Source organism: Mchenga conophoros, linkage group LG3, assembly GCF_057382185.1.
Source record: "Mchenga conophoros isolate Kocher_MC1m ecotype Shallow Benthic linkage group LG3, M_conophoros_male_GT1.1, whole genome shotgun sequence".
Lineage (NCBI taxonomy): Eukaryota > Metazoa > Chordata > Actinopteri > Cichliformes > Cichlidae > Mchenga > Mchenga conophoros.
This window is the reverse complement of record NC_140528.1, coordinates 18,738,715-18,758,565: the sequence shown is the minus strand read 5'-3', so window position 1 is coordinate 18,758,565 and position 19,851 is coordinate 18,738,715. Positions and strand designations below refer to the sequence as shown.

The window sequence follows — 19,851 nt, the reverse complement described above, 5'->3', positions numbered from 1 at the left end:
TGATCACAAGGACACAGAACTAAACTCATACCTGCAAGAGAAAGGATGCACATGGCTGTTTAATCCCCCACACTCGTCACACATGGGTGGCTCGTGGGAGAGACTTATTGGAGTAGCAAGGCGCATCCTAGATGGTATTCTGTTGAAAGCCGTACATGTCCAACTAACGCATGAAGTGTTAAGTACATTCATGGCAGAAGTAATGGCAATAATGAATGCAAGACCACTTGTACCAGTCTCAACAGATCCAGACAAACCAAACCTTCTCACTCCAGCAATGCTCCTTACACAAAAGGTCAATGCATTATCTGCACCAACAGGAAGCTTTGGACCGCCAGACCTCTACTCAAAGCAATGGAAGCAAGTACAGTGTTTGGCAGACTCTTTTTGGAAACAGTGGAAAAGTGAATATCTTTCAACACTACAGCAAAGGAGAAAATGGACTGATGATAAAACAAACATAAAAGTTGGTGATGTTGTGTTATTGAAAGATGCTCTCGCACACAGAAATGACTGGTCCATGGGAAAAGTTGTAAGAACATTTGAGAGCAAGGACAATAAGGTTCGAAAAGCAGAAGTAAAGACTGTGAAAGATGGAAATGAAAAAGTGTTTTTGAGACCCATCGCTGATATGGTTTTGCTTTTATCAAGTGATAAATAAGTGTTTGAAATAGCCCTAAACTGTTCAAAATGTTTATTAGAAAAGTTTGTTCTAGTGGCACAATTATATTGTACCAGGCGGGGAGTGTTCTGCCTTTTATAACTTAAATCGGATATTATAGTTGTAAGCTGCCCTAGAGCTCCCTCTAGTGGCTGCTTTGGGTTCGGTTACTTTGGAAAAGGAAAAAAATGAGAACGTGAAGAAGAAATAAAAGATGGCGGAAAGTGATACCGTAATGTTATCGTTCTAAGCTGATACGGACCTTAAAATGTTGTTGCCTTGGACAAGATATGTCTGTAAGTATGAGTGTCGATAAAATAATTATTCTTTTGTTTTGTGTAAAAATGGTACGATAATTTGTACATTTGAAAGTTTTATCTTGTTAGCTTGCAGTAAGAGGGTAACAAGCTAGTTTACAATGTTAGTTAGCTAATACAGTATTTTGTACTTTCAGTTTTACGATGGTCAAAGAGAAGGCAATGGTCAGAGGCCATTCTTCAATAAATCAGCGCAAAAAGGAAAATAAGTCTGGTTATTGGAGCATCGTTATCTCGCTGTCTAGCTGGTGAAACTAAGAGACTCAGGGCGAGGACAGCATATAGTGTGTAATTTATTGCTAATGCAATCATATGGCACATTGACTTCTGAGGAAATGTTAGATGCACTCATCATCAGAAAGGTGTCCGACCTAAACCAGGGGGTTTAGAGTATCATAGAGTTTTTGTGGTTTGTTTTCTTTAAGTCATTTCACAGATTTTCTCTATAATTTCAATTCCTTGAATAAAACAACAAACTTAGGGGATGATTTTGTAATCCAACTTTATGTATGAAAGATTTGACTAAACATAAAACAATCTTCCAACTCAGTCGTCATTCTTATCTTGTGAAATCAAACCAAATGTTCTGTTGTCTCTAAATCAGGGATTGATGAAATCTTTGGTTGCATCCATTTATGAACATGTTCTCATTCATATTAAATCGTAGTCTAAGTCCTTCTTTAGAGGGATAAATGTCATTCATTGTCTTCAAATGTGTTTCTGTTGTTTTGGGGGGAAGTTTGAAGTCCATTGTTCAAAGTCTGTTAATGAAACTTTATGAAGTTTATGTAGGATGTTTTTCCTATTTTGTATTTGTTTGAATTATGATGTATTTCTGACTCTTGCTGCCATGATGCCAGGTCTCTCTTGAAAACAACATTTTTAATCTCAATTAAATTTTCACCTGGAGAAATAAAGATGATAATAATAATTTTGTCTTCAGGGAATCATTTCTCTGTAAAACAGCTTCTTCTGAAACTCTTGTTACATTTCTTGTTTATTGTTTGCTGGTTTTAGAAAAATGTCATCGTCTCTGTGTGAACTTAAACTCTACATGTGGTGTCAGCTATAAACGAGCTCTAGAGTCTAATAACGATGCTTTTATTATTGTCTGGTATCCAACCTAACCCTGGGCCTCTGGCTGAATGTGAAACACCAGCAGATGTTAAAAACTGTCTGGGTTACACGTGCATCACGTCGTGTGCTTCCTAACATGGATATGATTGGAATCTGGGCTGTTCAAGCAGTGCTGGTATCGTTGTTGTTTCTGAGACTTTCCAAATCTTTACTGGATAAAAACGTAGCAACTGATGGATTTAACATTTAGCACTCAGACTGTCCCAGAAAAGGCGGAGGTCTGGAAGTTTATGTGAAGCTCTGTCTTGCTGCTCAAGTCTTGTTCTCTCCATCTGCACCTCAGCCATTTGAAATCTTGGCCTTAACTATTGATCTGTTTGGAAATCAGACTGTTGTTGGCTGCTATCAGCCTCCACCTGCTTCCCCCAGCACATCACCGTCTCTGGTTCAACTTTTATCTGAGCTGCATTTTAATGACGTCTTTCAGATGGATGATTTTCATTGGGACTGGCTTTCTTCTGTGTCTGATGATTTTAAGGCACGCTGCTTGTTTTTAAAACTGACTCAAATTATTTAAAGCCTCACACGCCTTGATCCTAAACACCCAGATAAATCTGCTCTTATTGACCTTTTTTAACTAATATGCTGCGTAAGTTTTCCACATCTGCAGTTTTTGCCAACGACCTGAGTGATCACTGCATAGTTGGTGCTGTGAGAAACACTCTCACGCTCCGAGCCCGCATCAGTTTGAACTGGGGTCGTATTAAACAGGCTGACAATGTCAGTTTGGGAACATTTACAGGAGAGTTGTGTCTACTTTGTGGACAGACACGCCCCTTTTTGCCAGGTCAGGGTGAAAGGTCGGGACAGGCCTGGTTTGGTTCAGTACCGGCCGATCTCCTACATGAGAGAAACCAGGCCTGGGCAGGAAGTCTGGCTCTGATGCTGATTGGCTACGTTTTCATTAGCTGTGTAATCGGATTACTGCCTCCATCATCAAGATGTAACTATTTTTTACTTTAACGACTGACAGTCCAAACGACCGTAGGAGGTTTTGGCAAACTATAAAGTGTCTCTGCCAGCTGTGACTCCTCAGAGCTTCCTCCTCACTTAAATATCGACTCCACTCCTGTGTCACACAAAACTGAAATGTTGCTTTAACAAACACTTTGTTGCTTCTTGCTCTTTGTTCAGCACAGTATCTGATGGTAAACCTCTTGCACACAACTCTGCTCGTAGTTCCTGCTTACTGATACCTTTTCCTTCACACCTGTCACAGTAGAAGAGGTTTGTAAGGCTTTGAATAGCCCCAACACCAGAAACTCGTCCTCACAATCGTTCTCCTTCCTTCTTGCACTTGGCTGCAAATATCATAGCTGAGCCAGTGTCTTATATTTTTAATCTTTCTCTACAACAGAAGAACACCACTATACTCTGTGTTCTCTGGTTAACTGGTCCTCATTGGTCTTACACAGGATGGTCCATTAGTATCATTTTATCTATCAATCTGTTTCTGGGTTACTGCCTCCTATTTATCAGAGTACATGTTAGGCAAACAGTTTAGTCACAGCCTGCAGTCTCAGGACATCATTACATCCACTGTTCCATCAGTTCATGCAGAGCTTGGGAAGAAGGCGTTCTCCTTTTCTGCTCCGTCTTCATGGAAAACATAACCGAAGGATTTAAGGCTCTCCGTTGATTTCACTTGCAGACTTCAAAAGACGTACACATGTTTTTGTGAAACCATCTCTGGGAACTTGTTCTCGTTTTTAATGTGACTGAGTACATTACACAAACTTTTCTCTTATTGTTGTAATTTTAATATGTGTGTCTGGAACAGGTCTCTCTTGTAAATGAGACATTGAGTCTCAATGAGCCGACCTGTATAAATAAAGCTTCAATTACAAAGTCCTTTGTATAAAAGCTCCTTCAGCTGCCAGTGGGACGTGCTGTGGCACTATCGGTTGCAGAGCCTTTATATTGTTAGTTAGAAACTACAAATATAATGGCTCACTGTATTTCAGAATCAGAGAAACTTTATTAATCCAGGAGGGAAACTGAGTTGTCATAGCAGCAAATATACAAGAAACAACAAGCACTCATATAAAGTGAGTGTAGAAACAGAGTTATGATAAATAAATATTCAGATAAATAATATCAATATATAATATAAATAATCTATAATCCAGTTTTGAGTTCCCTCCCCAGACACCTTAACGCCCACTCACATCCTGGGCCATCTGACCTCAGGAAATCACATGATAGGGTGGGGCCAGGTTTCACAATGAGCTCACCCGAAACCCTGGCTGATTAGGACCCCCACCCGCTTTCACACCTTGGCTCATGTGATTACGTAGAGGATCATCAGGGGGTCCTTTGTCCCTCTTTGGGGGGAAACTCCCACTGGGTTTAAATCTGGGACTCCCCACCAACTGACCCTTAGAACTGAAGAAGCTTCTCAGATGAGAGGTGAAACGTCTTCAAGCAACTCAAAGAAGTCCAGACGCTTTTCTTTGCAAGCTCCTTAGTCTACAATGACCTGGATGACTGAGAACCGTCACAGACAACTCAGTCCCATATTTTAGGTTATTCTGAATAAATCGTTCATGCCCTCTCTTTGGAAAGAAGCTGTTGTGGTTCCTGGTCCTAAATCTAGTCGTCCAAAAGTTCTAAACGACTTCAGGCCTGCTGCCCTCACCTCAGTCTTTGAAAAAATCATCAGAAATGTGATTATGGAAGACACTGAACTTCAGCTTGATTCAATGCAGATTGCACATAAGCCCAATAGAGGAGTGGAGGACGTGCTTTTGATTCTACTTCACCTGATTGTCAAACATGTAGAGAGTAAAGGACTTCAGTTCATCGATTTCTCTGCTTCTTTCAATAACACAGCCCCAGATTTGAATCAAAAGACTTTTAGAACAGTTTGAAATCCAGACAAACCTGAGCAAGTGCAGTCATATAAATATCTTGATGACAAATGCTATTATTTTTCTGTAAAGCAAATTGACCTAAAAGTAAAGTAACCTTGATATGTCAGGATGTAGATGTCCCACCCAACAACGTCACCCAGCCCTGAAACATCGGTACTGTTCAAGGCAGCATTGCTGTCCACACGTCCATCAGAGTGTTTCTTTGGACTTCATGGTGTTGCTGCTCCCAGTATTCTCTGAGACAACCTCTGAGGCCGTCACAGAGCAGCTGTATTTGTACTGACATTACATTACACACAGGTGCACTCTATTTAGTCATTAGCACTCATCAGGCAATGTCTATGGGCAACTGACTGCACTCAGACCAAAGGGGGCTGAATAATAATGCACATAACAATTCTCTTCACTCTGCTGACAAGAGATTCAACCCCCACTATGAGCACCTTCTAAAGAGCACCATTGAAAGTATCCTCACCAACTGCATCACTGTGTGGTATGACTCCTGCACTGGGTCCTGCAGGAAAAATATGACAACGGGTAGTGAGAGCAGTGGAGAGGATTGCAGGGTCCTCTCTTGCCTCCCTCCCCAGGAGATCTACTGTGCCTGCCTCATTCGAAAGGTCCTCTTCATTACAGGTGACTCCACTCATCTCTTCAACAGCGTCTTCAGTTTGCTGCCATCAGGAAGGATACTGAAGAGACCTTTTGACCTTTACATTTTCGTTAATATCTTTAAAACAGAAGCAGCAGAAACGAGAATTTTAGCAGCACAAACCAGCACAAGCGTAGCACAGTTGATTGACACCAGTTTTGTTTGATTTAATTAATGTGGGGGGGCTGGTTGACCTCTGGGGACCTCTAGAAATTTTCTTGAATATCTTTAAAATGATAGCAGCACAAACAAAAATTTTTACAGCACAAACGTAGCATAAACGTTTGATACCACTTTTGTTGGATTTGAAGAAGGTGGGGGGTCGCGGGAAAAACCAGCAAAAGAACTCGAGCAGCCGGGCTATGTAAAAGGTGTAGGGGGGCATGTTTGCGGTCACGTCCAGCGGGTGTGTGGGCTGTTTGAGTCATCTGTTACCAGGCAAACTCCAATGCAGCAGGCTGCTGAACACACACAGGCCTCCTGCATCCTCCTCTTCAGCTCTGCTTGCCCGATATCGTGACCTAAGCAGGGTCGGGCCTGGTCAGTACTTGGATGGGAGACCGCCTGGGAAAACCAGGTGCTGTAAGCTTTTGCACTTCCACACACAAACTGCAGAGGGCACTTCTGCTCCTGCTTGTGCTTAGAGGCATGAGAAGTTAACATTTATGGGTGATAAAATCCTTTTTCTATATTTTTAACATGAGAATATCAGTTTTCCATCTTGTGTTCCAGAGTAATCGGACAAAAGACAAACGTAGAACAAGGAAAAAAGAGGCCAAGTGTCTCACCTATAAAACAAAATGACTGTTTTCTGAATAGTCTCACACAGATAAACATTTGCAGGGAATACCTTTTCCTTCAAAACAAACGTCACAGACTGTGTTTTTCTTTACTGATTGTATTTGAGTAGAAACTCAGATTAAAATGGCATCAGTGCTCATAAAATGATTTAACTGTAAAAGTAGGTGTAGTGGATCACTTTGCATAGATCTAGATAAAAGTGCAGTAAGCAAAGACTACAGTGGTCATTGAGCAGCTGTTCCTATAATGTGAATCTGGGATAAAGGCACAGATTATTTGTTTGCCTTTGTTTCCTGGTTCTTTCTTTCTTATCCAAATGGAAAAAGAGAGCATAAAAGTACTGTTTACAAGCAGCTTATCTATCTCATTGTGCCCACTATCATAAAATCTTGGTTGACTGAGCACTGAGCCATCTACCACTCGAAATTGAACCTGTGTGGGACAACAACAAAGTCCAGTATACTAAGTTTCAGTAATGTGCAGTTTTTTCTGTGGAAGATGTAAATCTAAATAGATGTCCTATTGTATGCATAATATACCACTGAACTTTATAAAACAACTTCTAAAAGCAAATTTCGATTTATTTTAGATTTTCTCAAATCCAAACAGTGCTAAAAGCATGCACACAGTCAAATATTTTTCATACGAGGTGCTGAAGGTTCTGCAATGTTCTGTCAGTGCGCCCCAGGGCAGCTGTGGCTACAATGTAGCTGCCATCACCAGTGTGTGAATGTGTGAATGATGTATCTGTGGCTTTTTGTCACACTTGGAAACCACGGTGTTGTGCAGCTATTTGCCTTGTTGCAGGGTTTTTAAAAAACTGCAGTTTTGATTTTAGTGAAAGACACCGTCTCATGACTCATTGAGTGCCGCGACTGACAAGCCAATCCGTGGCCTGCAGTCTGACGATGTCACATTTCCTGACTGCTTGGAACCCCGACTAAGTCGTCCTGTAGCCCACATCATAATGTTTCCATCTCTCTGCTTGACTGCGGGGATGCTATTTTTTGCATCACACTCCTATTTCAAAAGGTCAGTTAAAGCCACATAATTGGAATTTGGTTTCATCTCCCCACAGCACTTTCTCCAAAGTCTTCCCTGAATCATTTAGATGTTCACTGGCACTTGAGATGGGCCTATACATGTTTCTCCTTGAACAGGTAGCTACCCTATGTTAGCCTAGCTTTCTATCACTGATGCTCTGTGTGTATTGTTATGGTTCAAAATATGGGGATGGAGACAAGAGAAAAAAACCACAATAACAACACTGGTCCGGCCGGGTTAAGTCAAACGATGATTTTAATGATCACACGCGTGGGAGATGGACAATTTTATCCCACAACTTAGACATTCACATTACTCACACCCTCATTACACATACATATAGGATCTTGGGGGTGGGCACGATACACGGAGTCCAAGTTACCATCAGGGTGTACACCTCACCCCTGGCATCGTTGCCCACCTCTCAATTTTAAATACACGTAGACATTGAGGGCTAGCAGGAGGGACTATGCGCTTACCTGCTGCTCTCTGGCAGGTAGCTCCATGCCCTCCTGGGTTTTAATTACACCTTAGAACACACATGCATCAACACTACAATGAGCGGGTGGAGGGAGGTTTGGAGTTATCTCTCACCCCCATCCTCTGCGGCCTGCTGGAGCGGGGGGGCTAGGAGGAGTTGGCCGTCCGGCTGCGGTCTGGGGTGTGGGGCCTCCCTGCTGCTGCGGAGTCGGGGCGGTCTGCCTCTCCCCACCGCAGGGAAAAGGGTAACACTACCTGGGTCTGGGTGCAGTTCCCCCCTCCAGGGGCAAGGGTACCTAGACCCAGTTCGTAGAGTACGCTTGGGGAGTGGGATCGTGTATACAGCGTCTCTTTATGTCTGTCTCCACGTTGGTTGAGTGTGGAGTGAGTGCATATGAGAGCATGAGGGTGGGAATGGATGTTTGTGTCTGTGTGTGCCTGTATGTCTGTGTCTATATGTCAGGTTGGGTATCAGACGCCACCTCTCTGGGGACAACTCAGGCCCTCCAAGGTTTGGAGGCCTATCTCCCCCCACCACCACTTCCCATGCCGGTGGCGGACTCCCTCAGGTGTCGGTGCGTTGGTGGTTCTTTGTGTCTGGGGGTGGGCGTCCGGGTACACACCGGCTCACTCCTTGGCGGCCGCTTGTCGGGGCCTGGAGCCTGGGGCACTTCGGAGGTGGGGTGCCCCCGGCCTCTCGGCCTGGGGCTTGGTCACTCAGGCACAGCTGGCTGCTGGCGGAGCTCACGGGCGCGTCACTGCAACTCCCCTTGGCTTCTGCTCTGCGGCTGCTGAATGAGCCCTCATCTGGGACTCTCCTCAGCTCTTACTGGGACAGTGGCGCGGCTGCCCCTCTGTGGGTCTTCCTTGGTGTCTTGTGTTCTGGGGGCCTCTGGATGTCTCGAGTTTTGATCTCCTTCATACCTGCTTCATGCCCTGGAGGACGGGGCTGTGCCCCCACACACACACACACTCCCTAGCAGATCGTTACATGGAGAAACCTTTGGAATACAAGCATGCTGATCCACGCAGGTATGCACACAGGTGTACACATGGGTATTCACAGACGCGGACTACAGCTTTCTTGGCTGCTGCCTCAAAGCACATTGCGTGCTGCACAATATCGTTTATTATTTAGTAACTATTGATATCTACTGCTAGCTAGTTTATTGTGATGGTGCTTTTTTTTTCTTATTATGTTGCTCTTTGTTGTTTGCTTTCTCTTCTGTTTTTTTTTTCTCCATACAGGTGACCCAGGAGTTTTGTTTTTTTTTTCTCTCTTCCCCCCCTTCTCACCGTCTCTTCTCCCCTTTGGTTTTCTTTCTCTCCCTCTCTTTCTTTCATTCTTTCTCCCTGTCCTATCCCACAGTCATTTCTGTCCCGTTTGCAACTGAAAATAAAATAAATTCATAATTATAATAAAGGTCAATCAAATGGACCAATATGGCAAGGCCATGATGACCCACTTGGTAAAATAAATCCTCTTGGCATCTTTCTTGGCCTTAAGACAACAATTCTGATGGCTAAAGATCCAAATGGGACACACAAAAGAAAAAAGAATCTTTTATTCTGGATAAAACAGGGAGCCAATAAATGTTCTGTTTCTAGTCCCTGTCAGGACTCTCGCTGCAGCATGTTGCTCAGAGCAGTCTGGAATTGATTTTTGACTAAATAATTAAAACTAATAATAATATATTACTATATTATATTACTAACAAATCCAGGACACCCCTGTTGATCCAGCAGCTCTTAATGAAGTTTGAAATAAGAATCGTGGTGAGTTCATTAGAAATATTTCACTTTTCTTTTTTAAATCAGTCATTACTGGAATCATCTGAAGTGCAAAAACAGTGGGATTATATATGAGAAGGACGGACTCAAAGACTGTCGTGTATCACATATGTATTACATAGATGTCCAAAATCAATGCATCATTAATGAAACTGAAACAAAAGTACTGAATTTCATGTGGAAGACCAAACCTCAGCATTCAGGAAAGTCTTATACAGGAGCAAAGATAATGGACGTTACCCGGAGTTTTCCACTGTGAAACCAGGAATAACAGCTTAAAAATGTTGTTGGATTTCTGTGATCTAAATCATTGTCAGCCTGGCAGGCAAATAGCGTGGACACCAAAGTTTGTGAACGTGAAAACCTGAGAACAAAGACATGTAGGATTTTAAATCGGTACTGTTAAGGTTCAAAATACTGGGGATGGAGACAAGAGAAAAATCACAATAACAACACTGGTCCGGTCGGGTTGAGTCAAACGATGATGATCACACGCGTGGGAGATGGACACCGTATGCAGACAGCCTCAGATCTCAAAATGGTGGAGCATTGCTCAAACTCTTATAGCCTCTGGTTCTCCCACCTTATCATAAAAGCCTAAACATTCACATGCTTTTCTCTCACACGGCGCCTAAGCTACGACCTTGGCTCCCCGTTTATCTGCTCCTGCTGAGTTGGGGCAGAAAACTCCAGCATGCTCTGTTCTCTTCTAATCAGACAAATAAGGCGATGACTTTCTGCAGCAGTATTATGCATCATAAAACAATATCATTCATCCACAATAAATCAGCAGTCTACTTTAATGCAAATGAGTTTAACTAATGCAATAGTTGTCAGCTTCTTCTAATTCAGGAGAATAATGCAAACTAAAACTACATAATAATTCACAATCTTTAGTTAGGGGTATAACATGGCATAAAATAATATTATAATCTAACAGTATGCTGCTGCCTCTCTCTCATGTTACTTAAAAAATTAACCCCACAGCTTCAATAACCGTATCTAAAAATCTCTCAGTGAAAGTTACGGTTGTAGGTTTGGAAACATTTTGGGGTAGCCAGTGTTAAATAGAGACAGGGCCACATTCTTTATCTAGTCATTGTAATGAAAGAAGCACATTAAAAACTATATGAGAGTTTGCTTTTAACAAGCATGTAATGACTCTACTTAGTTTAGGTAGTCTTAGGGAGTCAAACTGAAAGTAGCATTTTGTGGATGTTTTCCCTGCTGCCCGATCCCATCAGTCTCTTAAAGCATCATTTTTATGCGCCCTGGTGTGACAGAGGTTTCATGGCGCTACAGGTTACCTGAGCACATCAGGTATATTACGGTTGAAAACCAGTGCCCGGCCTTCCAGTGGGTGTTCGACCCCTCGTGCACAGCTCAGGAGTCTAAACGACCCAGCAGTTATGGACATGTGTGTTTTTGGTGTGCTGTCCCTCGTTCTCCCTGCTTGCAGGTATATCTGTGTGTGTGTGTGGATGCCGGAGTTTCTGAGAGCACCTGTTTACAGGCACCTTCAGGCCTGGTGGGTGTGGCCCTGCCAGGTGGTTGGCCACACTTGAAGACCATCACACAGCTGATCAAGCCTTGTCGGAGGAGCTACTTGAGAATGCGGTGGCGCTCTCTCTGACGCTGGATCATTGCGTGACTTCACGTTAGTCTCTCGGCCAGTCAGTACGGATAGTCTGCCGCATTGTATGTGTCTTACGGCTGCCTGTTTGTTATCTCCCCAGGAGAAGCGTGGAGACGAGAGGGCAGCGAGCACGGGGTGCTCAGACACTGAGGAGCGGAGACAAGGAACACTAGCACTGGGAAGAGGACATTTCACGGGAGTCGGGAACGCACTGCGGATTTATTGTTATTTTCCATTCACTGTAAATAAACGCACTGCTTGCATTCAGAGCTCCGTGCCTGGCTCCTCCTTCCTCACATCCCCACGGTTGACGCTGGCCAACCGTGACAAATAGCTTTTCTTAGATTCATTATTAGTTCAACATTGACAAATAGTAGTTGACTAATATCAGGAGCCAAAAAGAAAACAAAAAACAAACTAAATAAATATTTCAGACGCTGAAAATAAATTATTACGGTTGTTTAAATTTGCTGTCAGCAAGTTAGGTCTAATGCATGTAGTCAATCTAATGAATCAATATTACATGTAAAAAGTACAGAACTGAAAATGAAACTAAAATATAACGGTAAATGAACTGGTTCTTGTATAAAACCTTTCTACTCTCTACAACTTGCCTCATTCATGCACTCACTTTTTTCTATGCTTTTTCTCTGTAAGTGCTTTCTATCTAACATTAATACGCATTCATCCTCCCGATGGATGCATCGGAGAGCAACTTGGGGTTAGCGTCTTGCCCAAGGATATTTGGCATGCAGGCTGGAGCAGGCGGGGATTGAACCAGCAACTTTCTGATTAGTAGGTTTCCTGCTCTACCTGAGCTACAGACACCCCAATTTGTGGTGCTCTGGAAACAACACGTTCTCATCCCAACAGGTAACGATGCTATGTGACAAATCATCGGTATGTGTAAATGTGTTTTTTGTTCTAATCATGAATCGCTTTGTAAAACAAGACCTGATAGGGTTAAGGTTAAAGTTATGGTTAGAGTTAATGTTAGGGATAGGGCTGGAATGGACAGCTGGAGCCTCTCCTCCAAGTGTGTGTTACTGCCGCCATCAGCATTCTGTTGTATTCTGTTGTCTGCTTTTCTCTGTAAGCGCTTCGAGCCTGTACTTTTTTGCTTTAGCTGAGTAATGAAGTTGAATCAGTACTTTAACTTTCACTGGAACAATAGTATTTTTACTTCTACTTAAGTGGAGAATGTCTGATCTTTTGCCAACTCTGGCTGTCTCTCAGTCTTGGAATACCCACTTGTTGTCCAGCGGTGTCCTGGGAATATGGGAACTAGACAGACTGGGGAAACAATGGGAGGAGACACAAAGATGGAATCACTTTTACCATCTTTTATGTATTTGCTGGTCGTCTTATTTCTTCTATTTTGCAAGCACAGTGTTGCAATCATTGTCTTTGTGGTACAATGACACAGGTAGAATGCAGGTGTTTTCATGTAACACGATGCCAGAAAGATGAGTAATGTGTTTTGAAGAGAAGATAAAACATCATGTTTGAACAAAGATAAGCAGCAGACACGTCTGTGTGTGAGTTGTTCAGGTTCAGTAAGAAGGTAATATGTCTGCAGAATTTGTAATTCTTATGAAGATATTGCTTGTACAATAAATAAAATCCCTTTAACTTCTTCTGGAGAGTGTCTTTATATATTTAGTCATTTTGGGGCGATCCTTTATTTAGTAGTAACTCTAGTCGGGGATATATATCAGAGTTTACTTTCAGATATGAGCATTGTGTTTCCTGTGGATGAATGAATGAATTATTTATTTATGTAATTTTTGAAAGACTGGCTCATGTAAAATCTCTGAAAGTATGACAAAGCTCTCCTGTTACACTTTATGGACACCTGAGCGTCACCATGAGGGCCTGTCTTTATTCACTTTATTCACTGAAATCCACTTTTATAATGAATTCACAGTAATCACTGACACCTTCAGAGCATTACATTCATTAAAGACGTCTTCTACACCTACTCTTCCAGACGACCGACACATACTTCAACCACTGCAGGTTAACCAGCCACTCATCAGTAAAGCAAAAACTAAATGTAAATGTCCTCATGTGGAAAAGACTGAAACACAACTCCCATATATCACTAATGTAACAGATCCATTTAGGGAGAGTGAGAACACTAGGCTGGATGTGTTTTAATGCAGGAACATTCATCATGTCTTCAGTTCAACAAATCATTTACATTGAATATGTGAGCTGGATGGTTACACGACACAATGTGATTGTCAACAATAACTGCAATGAACGCTGGTTTGAGGGCGGAGTCAAGGAGGCCATTTACGTGAAAAGGGAAAGACCCTCTCTGAATCAAGGAGGGGGCCTAAGGGTACATCTGTCACCATCTTACAATGCTGTGATTGCAGCCGTTCTCCAACTCTCTGTGAATGGTACTCAGGACCATTGATCAGTGGTTGTTGATCAATGGTCATGAGAATTTGCATAATCATGATTAAGGAACTGACCTCCCAGCCCATTGTTCCTTCAGTCGGCTGGTTTCTCTGACTGAAAACGCTACGTCCAGAAGAACAGAATCAACTTTTGGAGATTTACTTCCCTGATGATTGAGCACGCATCAAGACCTTTTAATCAGGCCAACAAATATCTTGTACTCAATTTTAGCAGCAGCCATTGTGACACTGATGATAAAACTTGTGTAAAAGTGCGAAGCTGTAAAAAAGTAATTATAAAAAAGCGTTTTTGTAGCTGAATGTTACTGGATAGCTGTTTCATCTGTAACACATCAAAATAACCTGCTAAGGTTTAATAGGCTATAAGGAACACACTCACTTCCTGAGCCCTGGGCAATAAGAGACGTTTTGTGTTTTATAATTTATTGATATGTTTGATCCTTTCTGACCTGCGTTAATGAAGCAGTCATTAGAGCACCATGTCCGCTAGAATAGTTCTGTAGTTTGATGCTTGAGTCGTTGCAGACTTGTTGAAACTCCCTCACCCGTCAAAGCAGCGTCTTTGTTATTCGAGTCCAGCAGATGGCAGTGTTTCACTGTCTGACGGCTGTCTGAAGCTTCAGCTGGATTATCCGTTTTCATGTTTGATTAGAGGTTTGTGTGTGTGTGTGTGTGTGTGTGTGTGTGTGGGTTTTTAGCCACGAGTTGTCCACGATAAAGCATATTGAATGGCCTGTCTAATATTGTTAGAATTCTCCTTTGGGTTAGTTTCATTACTCAATCGGGACATTTATTTGGAAAAAGAAAAAAAGAGGGAAAAAAAAAAAAAGAAAAGAATTAAAAATAAATAAATCCTCATAGTTTACATTTACAAATATCAATACTGAATGTTACGTCCCTCTGCAGCTTCTAATCGTCTCAGTGTTTTCAGCTGGTGCTAATTGGCCACACCTAGTCAGGTGTGGATAAAAGCATACCTGAGGCAAGCTTCCCGGCAGTGCACTAGTCTTTGCCTTGGTGGCACCAGCCATTTTAGCCAACCTGGTTTTCCATTTTAGGATGAAACCTCTTCTCACCCACACTCTGCTATTCATCTCTGTTTTTATGTTGCGGCTTTTGAGCCGGGTCGTAACACTGAAGATTACAAAGATCAACATTAAGACCAGTCTGTGCATTCAAAGCAGTGACAGAAAAGAGTGTGGGGCATTAACCCCCACTCACTTCACAGTTCACGTTCACAGCGAGCTTCGTCGAAATTTACAATGAGACCCTGAGGGACCTTGTGTTCACCGGCAAGTCCAGCAAGAGACCTGAGCATGAGATCCGCAAGACAGCCAGCAACGAATTGACAATCACTAATCTCACCTATGAGCGGGTCTCCAATGAGGATCAGGTACAGCAGACAGACATCTGTAGCTCAGAACAAATTAATTTCAAATCTGCTGACAAATTGTTACCAAACTTTGAAAATACATCAAACTTTATCGATGCTCTATGTTTTAAAACGTTCCCTCATCCTCTCAGGTTCTCCGTCTGATTGCTTTGGCCAATCAGAATCGCTCCACTGCCCAGACAGCCCAGAATGACCGCTCGTCTCGCTCCCACTCAGTCTTCCAGCTGGATATTGAGGGAGTTAATGCCGGCAGGGATGTCAAGTGCAAATGTATCACACTGGAAGTACCAGCATCAGGAATGTGGTTTCTTCTTTTTGGATCTATAATATTTAGTCTGGTTAGTTATTGTTACTGTAACCAGTGCAAAATCTGCTCTGATGACTCAACGTTAATGTTTGAGCCCCTGAGCGCTAAAAGAAGTGTTTTGTAAAGTATTAAAACTACCTTTAATGGAAGGAAAAACGGATCACTGCTTCCTATAAGAGTTGGTTTTCTCTGTGTGTGTAGCCACTCTGTGCCTGGTGGACTTGGCTGGCAGTGAGCGAATGGTGAAGAGCCAGTCTCAGGGTGACCGTTTCAAAGAGATGACCGCCATCAACAGCTCACTGTCCAACCTGGGCGTCGTTATCGCCGCTCTGGCCAAAAAGGTCTGCAGCTGCAGTTTCTGTAGTCTTAGATGTCACACCTGCTTTCTTTACATTTACAGTATTAATGATTTTTTTGGCCTTTGTGTTCCAGGAGACTTACGTAGCTTACAGGAACTCGAAGCTCACGTACCTCCTTCAGGGATGTTTGGGGGGGGAAACGGCAAAACGTGAGTTTGTTGACATCACAAATCTTTATAATGACGACACATAAAACTGAAGGAATTTATCCCCAAAAAATATTTAACAGCGTTTGATCTCATCACTTCAGATTGTGACTGTTTATTCTTTGGCACTAATTTTGGATGTCTTTATTTGCAGCTTGATGTTTGTTAACATTGCTCCGGAGCCCGACAGCTTTGGGGAAACTCTGAACTCATTGAGGTTTGCCAGCAAGGTCAGTGCAGTCTTGTTTCCAGTGTTCATTGGACAGAGTACATTAATGATGTCCTTACATCAGCTGTTTATGGTAAACCAAAGCCATACTCCATATCCATTTTAATACCTTGGTGTGTAATTCATACTCACATTTTGTCTGAAGAGTAGGGATGTTCCTGGCGTCTTATTTACTAGTCGACTAATCGAGGGGGAAATAATTAGACTAACCAACTAATGTAAAACTAAGGAACATTCAGATATTGAGTTGATTTTCAGAACTGATTAATAGAAACTGTCAAACTAGACGCAGAGGTATCTTAAACCATTTATCACATTCTGTTAAATACAAATGAAAATGCATTACTACAAAAGATGTTCTATTAAAATATGACAATCATTTGAGAATCTAAAAGTACGTCTAAGTGTGGCGAGAATGATTCAGGTAATACATTATACAGCCGTTTTCTAGTCAGGTTGTGGGGGCAGCAGGAAGGACTACTCCTGACCACAGCTGATAGATGTAAATTGGCTAGCATGACCAAGGATGCTGGGGCCTCCTACTGGTAGGACGTGCCCAGCTGGAACAGCCTCCTGGCCAAGGTGGCTGTCACCTTTTGATGTGAAGGAGTAGTGACTCTACTCTGAGCCCCTCCCCCATTGACTTAACTGCTCTCCTAAAGGAGAGGTTTTCCACCTCTCAGGAAACTAATTTCCTCTGCGTGTATCTGCGATCTCAGTGTTAACAAGAAGATCAGGGTAGATTAATAGATTTATGGCGTTTCTCAACAACAGTGCACCATCTGGTGGTAGATCGCTGCCTAACATTTAGAACACAATGTACCAGCATTGGGCATCAATTAAAATGTTAACAATTAGATTGAACGACTGGTAAGTCTGATACAGACTAGTGACAATTAGTCGACTAGTCACATAAATCCCTGATAGAGCCCACAGAAGTGGCCTGCACCATGTGCGTGGCTTGCTTTGCAGTTTAACCACCAAAACACTCGTCTGCAGTGGAATTTCTTTGAGCTAATAGATTCATTTATTTCATTTCTTCTTCTAATTAATGTGGAAAATGGTGGCGAAGGTGGCTGAAATGAGTGATTCCTAGAGTTACATGTCAGTTTACAGCATAGGGATTAAGTTTACAGTATAAATACCACTGAATTGTACAAGGATTTGAAGTTTCACTGTAACTTTAACATTTTTGACAATTTTGTTTTGTTTTCTCCCCCACAGGTGAACGACTGCGTCATCAGGACAGCGACTGCCAACAAAAAGTAGAATTATTAAAAAAAAAAAACCCTGAGTTTTCTACTTTTTAGGTTCATCTCAGGTTTCCACGCTGAGTTGGTCATGACAGTTGCCATGTGTGATGGCATGCCACACATGGTAAGCTCCACACCTCACCACCCGTTGATTCACTTTAGTTTAATTTACAGTCACTACTTTAAAATATTCCATTTATTGTTCAATATCGTTTCTTTATTAAATGTATTCATTTTTCCATCACACCTTCCAATGTTTATATGGCGTGCACACATATTAACCTTGCAAGGTCAAAGCTCTGTTTTATGTTATATTAATACATCTTTGTTTGAGTTACCTGGGGGTTGGTGTCTCCTCCTGTCTGGCAAAGGGCTGGGAGACCTGAAGTACTACTGACAGCCTAATTGGATTGCACCACATGCAGGTGAACGACTGCGTCATCAGGACAACAAAGTAGAAATTATTAAAAGAGTAACTTTTATATATGTGCGTTTAAAGCAGGGTGTCAGTTTTTTCTGTTTTTTTTCCACATATGTTGGATTATGTTTCTATATATATACTTTGTAAAGGGTATTTTAAATTAATGAAAATGAATAAATATGATTGTTTCTTTTACCTGTTTCGATGTCTGCCATATCATTAGTATGTTTCGTGGGAATTAAATGTTTATTTAACATGTACGCTATTACATTTACTCTACAAATAAAACCAAATTTAAAGGCTGTTGCATTTTATTGCCTTTTTTCTTTCCTTTTCTTAAAGTTATGAAGGCATCTTGGATGCCATTTCAGTGAGTGGGGGTTAATGCCCCACACTCTTTTCTGTCACTGCTTTGAATGCACAGACTGGTCTTAATGTTGATCTTTGTAATCTTCAGTGTTACGACCCGGCTCAAAAGCCGCAACATAAAAACAGAGATGAATAGCAGAGTGTGGGTGAGAAGAGGTTTCATCCTAAAATGGAAAACCAGGTTGGCTAAAATGGCTGGTGCCACCAAGGCAAAGACTAGTGCACTGCCGGGAAGCTTGCCTCAGGTATGCTTTTATCCACACCTGACTAGGTGTGGCCAATTAGCACCAGCTGAAAACACTGAGACGATTAGAAGCTGCAGAGGGACGTAACACCTCCTCCCTTAAAAGGGTTCCTCTAGGACCCCTAAACAAATTAAAAGTTCCTCTGAAGCAAGTTGGCATCTTTAAGCATGGATGCCCCTACATGAGGATCTGAAGTTGCCACACTGAACACACAAAAAGTAACATGTGACCAACACAAAAGAGCACAACAGTCAAACCCAAAATGATTACCTGACCTGCTACAACACAAAACCAAAAGTACACTAAAAACAACAAATCCCTTACTTTCCCTACCCTAGTCTTCAGTGGTGTACCAGGCTCGAGGCAACTTTAAACGCGAACTCGAGAGCAGGCAGCAGACCAGAGATATAGTCTCCTACCAAACTCTGAAGCGTACCCCCACCCAGGATAGCCACCAAACACAAACTAAAACAATAAAGCAAAACAACAAACAAGTGCTTCGATGGAAGGGCAGCACAGTCACCCAGCTGAAACACACTAAAGGGAGTTTGCTCAATTACACTGAACACCATCACTCACCCACTTAAAAGCAAAACAAACTGACATTCAGTCTCCACTAAAATGTCCAAAGATCCCGGACGAGCCACCACTTATGTTATGTATAGTGTGATTTGGCCATCTGAACATGCTACCTATATAAATCCCAGCAGGAAGCATGTTTTAATAGTGTGATTTGGCCATCTGAACATGCTACCTATATAAATCCCAGCAGGAAGCATGTTTTAATAGTGTGATTTGGCCATCTGAACATGCTACCTATATAAATCCCAGCAGGAAGCATGTTTTAATAGTGTGATTTGGCCATCTGAACATGCTACCTATATAAATCCCAGCAGGAAGCATGTTTTAATAGTGTGATTGGGTCATCTGAACACCCTACCTATATAAATCCCAGCAGGAAGCATGTTTTAATAGTGTGATTGGGTCATCTGAACACGCTACCTATATAAATCCCAGCAGGAAGCATGTTTTAATAGTGTGATTGGGTCATCTGAACACCCTACCTATATAAATCCCAGCAGGAAGCATGTTTTAATAGTGTGATTGGGCCATCTGAACATGCTACCTATATAAATCCCAGCAGGAAGCATGTTTTAATAGTGTGATTGGGTCATCTGAACACCCTACCTATATAAATCCCAGCAGGAAGCATGTTTTAATAGTGTGATTTGGCCATCTGAACATGCTACCTATATAAATCCCAGCAGGAAGCATGTTTTAATAGTGTGATTGGGTCATCTGAACACC

The 19,851-nt window shown here is 42.1% G+C and overlaps 1 protein-coding gene and 1 pseudogene across 1 annotated transcript in view; both read left to right on the top strand.

The window, feature by feature from the left end:
• LOC146577543 (NACHT, LRR and PYD domains-containing protein 12-like) overlaps positions 1-19,851 on the top strand; it is an 82,702-nt gene that overhangs the window by 18,851 nt on the left and 44,000 nt on the right. The window lies entirely within an intron of this gene.
• On the top strand, positions 1,123-18,632 carry LOC146577546 (carboxy-terminal kinesin 2-like; annotated as a pseudogene).